Source organism: Lathamus discolor, chromosome 5 (assembly GCF_037157495.1).
Source record: "Lathamus discolor isolate bLatDis1 chromosome 5, bLatDis1.hap1, whole genome shotgun sequence".
Classification (NCBI taxonomy): Eukaryota; Metazoa; Chordata; class Aves; order Psittaciformes; family Psittacidae; genus Lathamus; species Lathamus discolor.
In genome coordinates, this window is record NC_088888.1 from 67,488,474 (window position 1) to 67,502,396 (window position 13,923).

Sequence of the window (13,923 nt, forward strand, 5' to 3'; positions counted from 1 at the left end):
TATATAGCTTTAAATGGGCAAGAAACTCTGTCAGAAGGATTCCAAAGCAGCTTTTTAGAAACATGCAGCAAACAGAAGTGTCAGAAAAAAGGCTGAAGCTGAAAGGGCAACTTCAGATAGAAATGAATCAGACCTTTAGTGCTTGAGGTTGTAGTATGAAACACCTGTAAACTCTGAGATTATAATTGCCCCAAGCTTCTACAGAACTATAATATTTTTGATCACATGAAGGCATACTGACAAGCCTATACTACAGATACGTTATAAACATGTCTCAGATAAACAAAACAAGAGTAAATATCCTACTTCAAATCACCTGCATCTTATCAAGTCAAACTTTTTGGGTCTTAAGTTTATTGTAGAAATAGAGCTTCATGTTGCCAGTACATTTTTGGAGTTGTTGAACAGTTTAATGCAACTCAGTATGAAAAAACAAGCTGACAAGAAAACGCTTTGAGTTGGAGCAGGCAGCTTCTTGTAGGTGCTAGTAATTAGGCTTTGCTGTCTGGGGCACCTTCATATTTGACTTTACAAATTTGCATTTGAACACCCAACTGTTACAAAGCATATGGCCTGCCATAGTAATCCCATATGCTGGATGATAGCTGACAGTTACCTGTGCAGGATTCAGACAATAATGACATTACAGAATGTTTTAGACTGTACAACAAGTTTAAATAGGCATCCCTGAAATTTTAAAGGTCAGGAGTAGCAGATTTGCTACTTATAATGCTTCTGGTACTCCATAGGCTTTTAACTCAAACTGGTTTTGAACACATTTTGGGATTTAATGGAGAGCTATTGGTACTATGGGCATATGTATAATATTGAACATTATTGAAACATTCAGCTTTATTTGGATAGTGCCACTTTATTATTATAAATACTACTTTTTGTATTATAATGCAGATGGTTTTGGACAAGCTGCAAATCAATTTAAGTAGTTTAAATCTAGGAAACTACAGGTCTTCACAGTAATCTTTTGGGAAACTGTTTAATCAAGAAGTTTTATAAATTTACTACACACTTCTCACAATGCATGTTTTCCTTGACATCGGTAAACTAAGAATAAAATATTTTGTCTCAAGAAGCTTCTGCATTTCTTGAAATCTAGTTCAAAGGCATCTTCTCCTAAATCAAACAGGGCTCTGTTTAATTTGTTACTTTAGTTAACTGAATGCACTTTTGCCCTGTTAAGAGCCTGAAATTGTTAAAATTCTTGTCCATCTAAATGGCTCGTAACACTTTCAGGATTAAAGTTTGAAGGTTTTGGGTTTTTTTATGTGTGGTGTGTTTTTTTCTGGAGAATACTGTCTTCTGAAACTAAAAAAATCTCTTACAATTTAAGAAGGAAGATCAAGAGGACTCCATGGAGTGTTAACAGCTTCAATTTCTTCAAGCGCAAACATCAGTGCCAGTGTCTTATCAAACACATACACAGCAGCAGAAAGTTGCCTGGTGAAACATACCACAAACAAAAATTGATTTTTTGGGAAAGTGAGTCAGGAGTTTCATCATCTCAAGCCAGAGAAGATCCACTGAACCTTTATGTTAAATACTTCCATGTTAACTCCAGAAGAGGTGTCTTCATTTCAGAAACAATGCAGTGCTGTGTGAAGATGCTAGTTTGGCTCTTAGAAAAAAACCCTACAGCAGTAGCCCGGAATCTCAGCTGCTGTTATGAGTATTTTAGCCTGAGTTGATTTTCAGTTTAGCACTAAATTCTCATCTGCCTGCGTGGATCAAGCATTGTATTTTGTCAGACGTGGTGGCAGAAGGGACAAGCATTAGGATTGATGCAGAAAATGCTATTACTAACATTTTTTCTTGTAATGTTAATCCACTTGAAGATATGCTTTGAAACCAAAATCAGACACAATCACAAAATATCCACAGAACAACAGATAGAACATATTCTGTCTTTCTTTTCATTTTTTTCTTTCACTCTGTGTTTTAGAAACCCAAACCAAAGCACGCAAACAAAAACCCGCAATCAAAGTGACTCAAACCCAAAACTATTTACTAGCGAAAATTATTTTGCCAATGAGTCACTCATTAAATAAGCTGACAACCAAATATCCTTGCATTTTCCTCTTCTTTTAGGAAAACATCCAAACCCTTCCATTCATGCTTGAAGATAAATGATATCTGTAAAGAAATCTTTGCATGTGCCCTGGCTTAAGACATCTGAGAGGTGCAGATAGGAGTAATCAAATCCTGTGCAACATTAATCTTTAGTTTCTGTGGAACTAGAAAACAACAGCGTACTCTCAAGCATTTTGACTATATACGTTAATAAATTAAATGATGTCAAGTCATGGGGAGGATACGGGAATTAAAAAAATTGTGCATATTTTAAATGTCAGAATGATCATGAGCACAGCTTTGGGAAAGGACAACTAGCATTCTTCGCGTGAGGGGTTATTGCTTTGTATCTAATGTTTGCATTATGCATTGCAGGAGTGTATTGGATCACTGAGAAACACTGGACAGCAGTTATTGCCATAGATGGCACATTTTCTATGAAACTAATCCAAGTCCTAAATGAAGAGTTCTTGAGACTCATTCTGCAAGTACAATGCAGTTTGAACACGTCTGTAACACTGCATGGGAGGGATAATTGTTCTTTGTGGGGTTGCTTGATAGGAAAATAACAGATTTCAGATATTAAAACAGGAACTGTTAAACTAGCTGCAACACTGCATGATGTTTTGTGTGTTACCATGACAAGATATATAGCACAGATGCAACTTTATTCTAACTAAAATACTGAGAGGACTTTAATGGCACTTTACCACGCTCAATTAGTACCTCAGAGATTGGAAGGTGGCTCATGTAACAACATTATGTAAATAAAAGTCTAAGGAAAGGCTAAATTACAGTTTTGTTAGTTTAACTTCAATTGCAGAGAAATATTACGTATTCTTTTGAAGATCTGATGAGCGGACACTTTGAAAATTTTATCTTCATAAAACAAAACTATGACATTTTTGAGAGGTATTTTTCACTAATGCACACTGCTATCAAGATGGAAAGAGGCAAATAGTATACTTACTAGGCAAGCAAGTATTACAAGGAGGCATTTGGCAACATTTCACTCTCCAAAGCTTTAACATGTAAGATGCGCAATTCTTGATATGCAGAACATAAAAGGAACTTTAGTAATGCTTTGAATAGGACTCCTCTGTTGAGAAATAAGGATATAAATGAGTTATGAATGGATTTACTTTAGACTTGAAATAAGATACCAGTGAGAGACATGCACATGCACGTGCACACACACACACACCCCTGAGAAAACAAATCACAGCCTTAAAAATTAAAATAGTAATAAATTCCTGATTGCGCAACAAATACTAAATGTGATCAAAGTCCTTACTAGTTTTAAGTATGTATGGGAAATTTAGTATCACATTTAACCAACAGAAAATGTGATCCAGTGCATGGAAATATATAGCTCTACAGCAAAAGCTAATCATACAGCAGAAACATTTTATTGAGTGTAAATGTTAGAGTATTTATAACTGATACCCAAATAAGAACTGTGGTGTTTGTGAAGCAAAATAGGTATCCTAAGCTACATACATTTTGAGGCCTAGCAGATTGTTAGCTTATGATCAACCTTTCAACTTAAACCCAAGAACATTACAAAATCTGTTTTACAGAAGTGGCAGGTGTGACACATACATATGTGTAAAAGTGCTCTAGAAAAAACTAACTGTTGCTGCATTTAACTTAAAGAACATCTAAGAACTTGAACTGATCAAATACTTGGGAATGTATGTATTATTACTTACTAATTCAAATTAATCATAAAGTCAGAAGATGCTAGGAAACAAGAAAACTGACACTTGTATTTAGAACTACTTTGAAAAACATATCACTTCATAAAATTGTGCTTTATCTGATGGAATCCTTAGATATGAACAGATAGCATTGAACAGATTCTTCAGCATGTCACAGAAAACCAAAATTCAAGATTAATTCCTTCAGTAAAATAAGTGTCCTGGGTTCAGCTATAGCAGTTATTTTTCTCCTTCTTAGTAGCTGGTGCAGTTCTGTGTTTACTGGCCTGTTCTTATCTGAACCTGTGGGATTTACATTCTTCTGATTCTCCTCCCTATCTGTTCGGGGTGGTGGGGGGAGAAGAGGGAGAGTGAACGAGAGGCTGCGTGGTTCTGAATTACTGGCAGGGCTTAAACAGCTAAGTAATTTCTACTTTATTTTAGTGGTTAGTTCCTTCAGGTAATGTGGACTGAATATTGTATTTTGTTATTTTGTTATAAATGCAGCAGCTGAACTTGCATCAGTTCAGTGTTCTAGTCTGTACTCTTAACAGAAGTAGCTAAACAAGATTTTAATTTGAAATGGGTTGAAATAGATTATCAAAGACTTATAATTAACTGGCAGTCAGTGACCTGTATGCTGCAGATCAGTATCAGCAGTATATCAAATAAATAAGAGTACTAGGCACAAAATGCTAATTTATATTAGTCTGAACACCCCCTCTGTAACTAACCCCCAGAAATTCCCTTCCTGCTCTCCCCAAGTTACATGTATACCTCACTCAAATGCCGAGGGGGTGATGCACACAGATGAGTGCACACACACGAGTGCGCACACACACACAAGTTGCTCTGTCTGACCTTGGAAGGGGTTTGTGTCCACTGTGGGGACTATGCTCTGTTATCTGCTCTGTCTCCCCTCTGGTACAAATCTCCATGGTCCCTCTGTGCTTTTCAAGCTTGTGCTTTCTTAGTTTTAAAAATGTCATTGTAATTCTACGGTTACTCTTTAATCCAGCCAGTGGGCATCATCTCTTCAGCAAAATCATTTTTGGTCAAATGCCTCCTTAGGCAGTTTTAGGGGTCCCAGCTCCACACACTGGCTGCATTGATACTCCCGTCTTAATAGCTGCAATTATCCAACTTCTTTTACCAAAGGTGGGCCGTGCAAGTATCTCTACAATATTCCACCTGAGGAGGGAAAAAAAGATATGTAATTGCTAAGCACTTCTATTATGTACCTCCCAAAGTATAGTGGTGGTGACCACACTGGGAACACAAGCCAGATCAGTTTCATGATCAATGACTCTATTGTATTACAAGTCATTACCATAAAGTACAATGAAACAAGAACCTTAGCCCAAGGCCCCCAGACGATAAACACTAACACAGCAAATACCGGCTGTAAGTAAGGTATGACATGATGAAACGGTGAGATCAAGAGCAACAACTTTGAGAGGCAATAAATTAGCATTGTGGTGAGCGACTATTAATCTGAAACAATAAATGCTTGTCACAGATACAACTAGGTAGACTCTGGTCAGATCAATCGTTATCTTAACCCTTTGTGCCCCACGCTGGGTGCCAAATAGAACTCTCATGGGTTAAGCCCAGACAGCAACCGAGAAACCAGGCAGCCATTTACTCACACCCCACCACTACCACTTGCTCCCCCCACCTCCCAGAGGGATGGGGAGGAGAATCAAAAGAATGTAAATCTCATGGGTTGAGATAAGAACAGTCCAGTAACTAAAGTATAACACAAATCACTATTGCTGCCACCGATAATAATAATGATAACAGAAATAACAAGGAAAGAGAATACAGTCTCTCACCACCCACTGACCAACACCCAGCCTGACCGAGCAGTGATCTAACCCTTCCGGGTAGCTGCACCCAGTTTATGTAGTAGGCATGACGTCCTGTGGTATGGAATACTTCTTTGGCTAGTTTGGGTCAGGTGTCCTGTCTCTGCTTCCTCCCAGCTTCCTCTCCTCTCTGGCGGAGCATGACACTTGGAAAGTCTTTGGTCAGAGTAAGCATTACTGAGCAGCAACTAAAAACACTGGTGTTATCAGAGCTGTTCCCAGGCTGAAAGTCAAAAACACAGCGCTGCATCAGCTACTAAGGAGAAAAAATGACTGCTGCTGCTGAACCCATGACACCTAGGCAATCCATTCATGTGCCACACCACCCTTACAGGAAAGAACTGCCTCCTTATATCCAATCTAAACATCCCCTGTTTAAGTTTTAACCCGTTACCCCTTCTCCTATCACTACAGTCCCTAGAGAGGAGTCCCCCCCCAGCGTCCTTATAGGCCCCCTTCAGATACTGGAAGGCTGCTATGAAGTCTCCAAGCAGCCTTCTCTTCTCCAGGCTGAACAACCCCAACTTTCTCAGCGTATCTTCATATAGGAGGTACTCCAGTCCCCTGATCATCCTTATGGCCCTCCTCTGGACTTGTTCCAAGAGTTCCACGTACTTTTTATGTTGAGGACACCAGAACTGTACACAATACTCCAAGTGAGATCTCATGAGAGCAGAGTAGAACGGCAGGATCACCTCCTTTCACCTGCTGATCATGCTCCTTTTGATGCAGTCCAGAGTACTATTAGCTTTCTGTGCTGCAAGTCAGCACTGCTGGCTCATGTTAAGTTTCCCATCGAACAACACCCCCAAGTCCTCTGCAGGTCTGCTCTGTATCACTTCTCTAACCAACCTGTAGCTGTGCCTGGGATTGCTCCAACCCATGTGTAGGACCTTGCACTTGGCATGGTTAAACTGCATAAGGCTGGCATCAGCCCACCTCACAAGTGTGTCCCTCTGGATGGCATTCCTTCCCTCCAGTGTATCAACTGAACCACACAGCTTGGTGTCATCGGCAAACTTACTGAGAGCGCACTCAATCCCACTGTCCATGTCACCGACAAACATGTTGAACAAGACCGGTCCCAACACCTATCCCTGAGGGACACCACTCGTTACTGTTCTCCAGCAGCGCATTGAGCCATTGACCACAACTCTTTGTGTGTGGCCGTCCAGCCAGTTCTTTATCCACCAGGTGGTCCATCCTTCAAATTGATGTCTCCCCAATTTAGAGAGAAGGATGTCGTGTGGGACAGTTTTGCACACTTTGCACAAGTCCAGGTAGAAGATGTCAGCTGCTCTACCTCTGTCTGTAAGTTCCGTAACCCCATCATAGAAAACCATCAATTTGGTCAGGCAGGATTTCTCCTTAGTGAAGCCATGCTTGCTGTCACCAAGCACCTTCTTGTTTTTCATGTGCCTTATCATGCCTTCCAGGAGAATCTGCTTCAAGACTTTGTTAGGCACAGAGGTGAGACTGACTGGTCTGTAATTCCCTGGGTCATCCATTTTCCCCTTCTTGAAAATGGGGGTTATATTTCCCTTTTTCCAGTCATCGGGAACTTCACCTGACTGCCATGATTTTTCAAATATGATGGACAGTGGCTTAGCAACTTAATTCGCCAGCTCCTTTGTGACCTGCAGATGGATTTCATCAGGTCCCATGGACTTGTGCACATTCAGGCTTTTAAGATGATCTTGAACCAGATCCTCTCCTACAGTGGGCCTAAGGCATTCATTCCCACAGTCCCTGCACCTGCCTTCCAATACTTGGGTGGTGTGGTCACAGCATTTGCCAGTAAAGACTGAGGCAAAGAATTCATTAAGAACCTCAGCCTTCTCCAAATCCTGTGTAGCCAGTTCTCCTGATAGCTTCCAGAGAAGGCCCACATTGTCGCTGGTCTGTATTTTATTTGCAATGTAACTATAGAATCCCTTCCTGTCAACATCCCTAGCCAAGTTTAATTCTAAGTGGCCCATAGCTTTCCTAACCTGGTCCCTAGCTTCCCGGACAACATCCCTGTATTCTTCTCAAACCGCCTGTCCTTGCTTCCACCTTTTATAAGACTCTTTTTTCCTTCAAAATTTCCTCAGCAGCTCCTTATCCATCCAGGGAGGTCTCCTGGCCCTCCCGCTGCACCTCCTTGCAGTTGGTATTCAGCATTAATGAGCTTGTAGTAGGTGATCCTTGAATATCAACCAACAGCCTTGGGCCCCCTGCCCTCTAGAGCTATATCCCTTGGAACCTTACTAAGCAGGTTCCTGAAGAGGCCAAAGTCTGCTCTCTTGAAGTCAAGGGCTTCATTGTTGGTGAGCACGAGATCAAGAATGACACCTCTCCTTGTCGTCTCCTCTATTACTTGAAGAAGGAAGTTGTCTTCCACACAGTTGAGGAACCTCCTGGATTGCTCGTGCCGGGCTGTATCGTCCCTCCATGAGATATCAGGGTGATTGAAGTCCCCCATGAGAACAAGGACCTGCGAGTGTGAGGCTGTTCCTACCTGTCTATACAGCGCTTCATCCACAAAGTCCTCTTGATCCAGTGGTCTGTAACAGATCCCCACAGTAATGTATCCCATCGCTGTTCTCCCTTTGACCTTTACCCATAAACTCTGTTGACTTCTCACCTGTCCCCATATAGAGTTCCATACTCTCCAGTCTATATCTAACATAAATAGCAATTCTCCCTCCCCATTCAATGGGCCTGTCTTATCTAAAGAGCCTGTAACCTTCCATTCCAACACTCCAGTCATAGGAGCCATCCCACCAAGTTTCTGTGATGCCTAATATATCATACCTCCGTAGATGTGCACACATCTCTAATTCCTCTTGTTTGTTCCCCATGCCATGAGCATTTGTATAGAGGCATCTGAGCCGAGCTCCAAATGAAGATGGCTTATTGGCTGGAGCAGCTGAATATCTCTACATTGCTCCAAGCATTTATTATAGGTGTTGGCAACTGACTGGGTGTGTTGGGATGGAATGATGCCCCTCTTCCCCAACACATCTAGTTTAAAGCTTCCTTCATCAGCCTGGCAAGCCTGGTACCAAAACAGCTCTTCCCCTTCATTGTCAGACCAGCTCCACCAGCCCCCAGTAGACCTGGCCTAAACTGAGTCCCATGTTCTAGATATTCAAACCCCTGACTACAGCACCACCGTTCTAACAATTTATTAAGCTGGCAAATCCGCCTAGCCTTTTTAAGGTCCTCCCCTTTATCGTGGAGAATTGACAAAAAGACTATCTGAGCTCCAGAGGCCCTAACCATCTCTCACATGGCTCTGTAGTCCTTCTTTATCTTCTCTGGGCTACTGCTATCTATATCACTAGCACCTACATGGATGACTAGAAGTGGGTAATAGTCAGTGGGACTTACTAGAGCAGGCAGCCTCTCTGCAACATCCTTGATCTGTGCCCCTGGTAGGCAACAAACCTCTCTTGAGACTGGGTCAGGCCGAAAGATGGGTGCCTGTTTGCCTTTGAGAGTCCCCTACCACTATGACTCGCTGCTTCTTCCTGGCAGCACCAGTAGTCATCTTCTTTACCAGTGCATCAGCTGGTTGTTCATGGTGTGAGTGTTTCCTCGTTAACCCCCTGCAGGACTGCAAAGCGGTGTTGGGTAAGGACAGCAGCTTTAGTAGGAAGCCCCTCGCTTTTAATTGTCCTCTTCCTACTTTTTTAGTTTTTTTTTTCTGTTTGTTTTTTTTGTTTGTTTGTTTTTTTTGTTACTAGTTCCCAGCTTCCTGGGTTAACATCCTCCTTCTTTCCTGCATGAGCTACAATGGACACTTGAGGCTCGTGCACAATTTGGGCCTGCAGCAAGCAGTCCTGCTTCCTCTCAGCTTCCCTGACATCTTTTAGCCTCTTAACAGCGTCCTCCACCAGGGCGCACTGAGCGCAGCCCTGCTGTCCATTGCTCACCCTCACCTCAGGAGACCAGTGCAGGCACTCTCTACACTCCAAGCTCTGCGCTGCAGCCTCCCCTCTCATCAGCTCTGTCTGGGTGCCTACGCTGGCCACCGCTGGGGCAGCCAGAGCAGAAATCTCAGACCAGGCCCTGGTCATAAGGCTAGTGCTCACCATCCCGCTCTCCTGACTGCGCAACCTGCCACTCTCCGTTCCTGTTCCCTGCACTCCTGGTAGCTCGTGCTTTCTGGGGCAGGTTTTTAACCAGTCAGGATTGGTGCCGTCCCTCCTGGCTCTGCGTCTTGTGAGTCAGCTGCTCGTGTCAGCTGAGCTGCCAGCTGCTAGGCAAGTCCTGTCGAGGACTTGAGGCTCCCTCTGTGACTGTTGATGCTCTGAATTGAGGCTCCTGGATGCTGAGCCTCCCCCCGCTGCGGTGTTGAAGGTATCCTCTCTAGAGCTACTCACCTCAGCAATTTAATAGTAATTAAGAATTTTCAGTCATATCACACAGAAGACAGCCTGTCTTAAAACACTTAAGCCCTTCCTGAAATCATCGAAGCTTCTACATGAAGAATGTTTGCAAGCTTAAGTCATTGTAAATCTATATTCTGTGCATAAGAAGTTGTGTGTTCAACTGTGTTTATTGCTGGTGTGGCCTCATCTTGCATAGTTTCTGCAGTTCTAGGCCCCGCAGTTCAACAAGGATATGAAGGTCCTTGAGTGTGTCCAGGAGAGGGCAACAAACCTGGTGACAGGTCTGGAAAGAATGCCCTGTGAGCAGTAATGATGGACTTTGGCTTGTCTAGCTTGAAGAAAAGGAGGCTGGGGGTGGCCTCATTGCACTTCACAGCTTCCTGTAGAGAGCAAGAGGGGAAGAGAGATGAGTTCATCTCCCTGTATCCAGTAATGGGACACATGAGAACAGTTCAAAGCTGTGTCAGAGAGGGTTTAGACTTGACACAGGAGGCTTTTCTTTACAGAGAGGGTGGTCAAGCAATAGAACAGGCTTCCTAGAGAGGTGGTCAATGCCCCAAACCTATCAGTGTTTTAAGAGGCATTTGGGCAGTTCCCTTAACAATATGTTTGAACATTATGTCAGCCCTGAATTGGCTAGGCGGTTGGACTTGATAATTGTTGTAGGCACCTGCAAACCTTCTTTCCTCCCACTACGCATGTCTACATATTTCTACTTCTATGTAGATGCATTTGCTAACCTTTTGCTTATGAGGTGAATTTAAAAAAAATAAAAAAAAAAAAGAATCCTGATAGGTAGATCTGTAATCTGTGGAAAAAATCTTTTAAATAAATTCAATTTTTCAATATTAATTAAATGTCTACCAGTAATGCTTCCTCCAGTAAAGGGTACTATTAGCTCTTTGATATTGAAAACAATGGTGAAAGCTGCTGGTATAAATGAGTTTCAAAGGGTATAAATAGAGGCAAAAATCCATTCTAGTCTAAAAGCTGAAGTAGTTCTGAGAGACAATTTAATAACTACTATTCATAAAAACATCTGGTTCTGATTTGGCTCTGATCTTTGTAGGTTTTACAAGTGTGCTCTGCTGCCTTTGCATAGTTCTTTTGGTATATACTCACATAAATGAGAAGACAGACAAACCCTTCATTTGAATTTAATGTCTTTTTAATTAATTTAATGCCTTTTAATTTAATGACTCCTAGTCATCTGATTATAATTTTCCTTCCTCACCATCTTTCTTCAGGCCTTTTTCATGTACCTTGAACAACACTTCTTGATCATGAGATTAAACTGAAGTTAAACTAGTCCTAATTAACATCAATTTATCTGCATACAGTAGATACAGTTCAATATAGTTCAAGAAGATTAAATGAGAGTTGAAATTTGTTGCCAAATTTTGTGTTGTCTTACCAAACTTACTGAATTGTTTCAAATTGCCTTTCTATTAGCTTATTAATCAAAACATTTCTAACACACAGCACTACAAGTATTGTTAGAGAAAAAGGCAAAATTTTACGATAACTAAACATTAGAAATGATTATATTTGAAAATTTATAAATCAGTAGTGTGGGTTTGGAAATACTGTAATTTTCCAGTACAGTTTGTAGTTTTGTACCAGAGTTATTCAGTAACCAATGTTAACAATGGTAGGCTAGGTGGTAAGAGCTAACATAATTACATACGGTAAAGGGCATACGGGTGGATTTAAAAAGTATTGTGAAAGTCTATCGAAGTAGAAACTAATGGACACACCAGGGTAGTCAAGTGAGAACAAGACAATACTGGCGTCCACACAATGGTTGGGATATATCCAAAGAACAGAAAGGTGAAGGAGGACAGAGCGAGGAAGACTTCTTACTTCATCTGAGGAAGACTCCTTACTTCATCAATGCGACCACCAGAAGAGGCTGCGCAAGCGCAGAAGAGGCTGATGTCGTAATAGACTGATGTGGCAATCCTTGATACATATGTAGTAGTTAATGATGCAATCCGTGTTAAATATGTATTAGTAACCAAATTTTAGTGTATAAATTGCGAACGCGATGTGACGAGGTCGAAGCCAGATTTGGGCAAGTGCCCCTGGTTTCCCAGCGCTGCAATAAAGCACCTCATATAACCATTCTGGTGGTTATGTGTTTATTCTTACGCTAACATTTTGGCGACCCAGATGGGACCTCGCGGGCATTGCTGAGGCGGATCGCGTTTCGACCCCGCTCCAGCCGGCACCGAGAAATTCTCGGGGAGCCATCGACAGCGACCGACCTCTGCTGCTCACGACGGACCTCTGACACGGTAAGAAAGGTGCTTTATTTAAGTTACAGAACCGGTTTCTAGTAAAAGTATGGTGTATTGACCTTTGGTTAGGTCTGGTAAAAGCCTGCCTGTAATACGCAGCGAAAAGCTGCGTTTGGCTGGGCTAGTAGTAAAGCCTGCCTGTTAGATGCGGTGAAAGCTGCGCTTGGTTGGGGCTAGAGAGCTCTCGGGATAAAAGCCTAGGCGCCGTCCGTTAGACAGTAGCGAAAGCTCTGCAGGTTCGGCAAACGTGGTTATGGTATTGGTATTTCTGCTGCAGGATCAGCATCTGTCTGTATAATTCCTGTAACGTAGTGGTAAGTGTGTGTGCGTGTTTTGGAGATCTCTTTGTATTTACAAAATGCCATTGGTCCCTAAGTTGTCTCCATTAGGTTGTTTTTTTTAAGTCACTGCAAGGAGGGTCGGTTTGGGCAGAGCATGCAAAAGAGTAAACTAATTGATTACTGTAATGTACGGTGGATGCAATATGAATTAGAAGACCAGGAAAATGGCCTGAGAATGGAACTTTACAGTATAATACCATCTTGCAGTTGATGTTGTTTTGCAAAAGGGAAGGAAAATGGGACGAGTTTCAAGGGAGGCAGGAGCGAGCTGGAAAGCCCTGCTGCTGCCTTCCTCCCACCCACCTACCCCTCCTCCTTTACCCCTCTCCTTTCCCCACTCCCTTTCCCTCCCCTCAGAAAAAAGAAAAAAAAAGGAAAAAAAAAAAAATGAAACCTTTAAAAAAACAAAAAAAAAAAAAAAAGAGAAAAGATGAATGGCAGAAATCCTATGGAATAATGGTTGTTAAGGTAAATACTAATGAACAATGTAAGGGATGTGTTACTAAGGAAAGAGGTATAGGGTGTCTTGCTTTAAAGAATAATTTACAACATCAGAAAGATATTGAAAGCTTGGATTTGACAGTTGCCCCATCAGCCCCACCGGCATTAAATGAAGAAAGGGGGGAGGAAGAGGATTTTGTAATTAAAAAAAAAAAAAAAAGAGAATGAATGTAGACAGAATGTGATATAATCAATGTGCCCTTTGCAAGCAGGAAGGACATTGGAAAAATGAATGTCCATCAAAAGGGGGGCAGTTCATGTCAACAAGAAATCCTTTTGCAGGATCCGACATGGCTAAAACAATGTTGTTGGGGGATTTTGTTAATCAAAGCTGACTAAGCCAAGCAGAAAATAAAGAACCCCTTGTAAAGATCCAACTAGGAGAGGAGGAAGTAAAATTTTTTTAATAGACACAGGGGCTACATATTCAGTTTTAAATGATTTACACAGGGGGTTAAGGGAAAGAACTATGACAATTGTGAGAGCCACAGGGAAGGAGGAAATACGGCCATTCTTGCAGCCCCTAGATCTGCGATTTGGAGGGAAGGAATTAACACACGAATTTCTATATGTACCTGAATGCCCCATTCCCCCTTTAGGACGGGACTTATTGGCCAAATTGGATGCAATAATCATTTTGAAGATGGTGTATTAATAATGCAAATCCCCGAATCAAAAGCAGGACAGATTTTGGTTCTTAAAAAAAAAAAAAAAAAAAAAAGAAAACACCATTGCTCAAATTCCAAAAG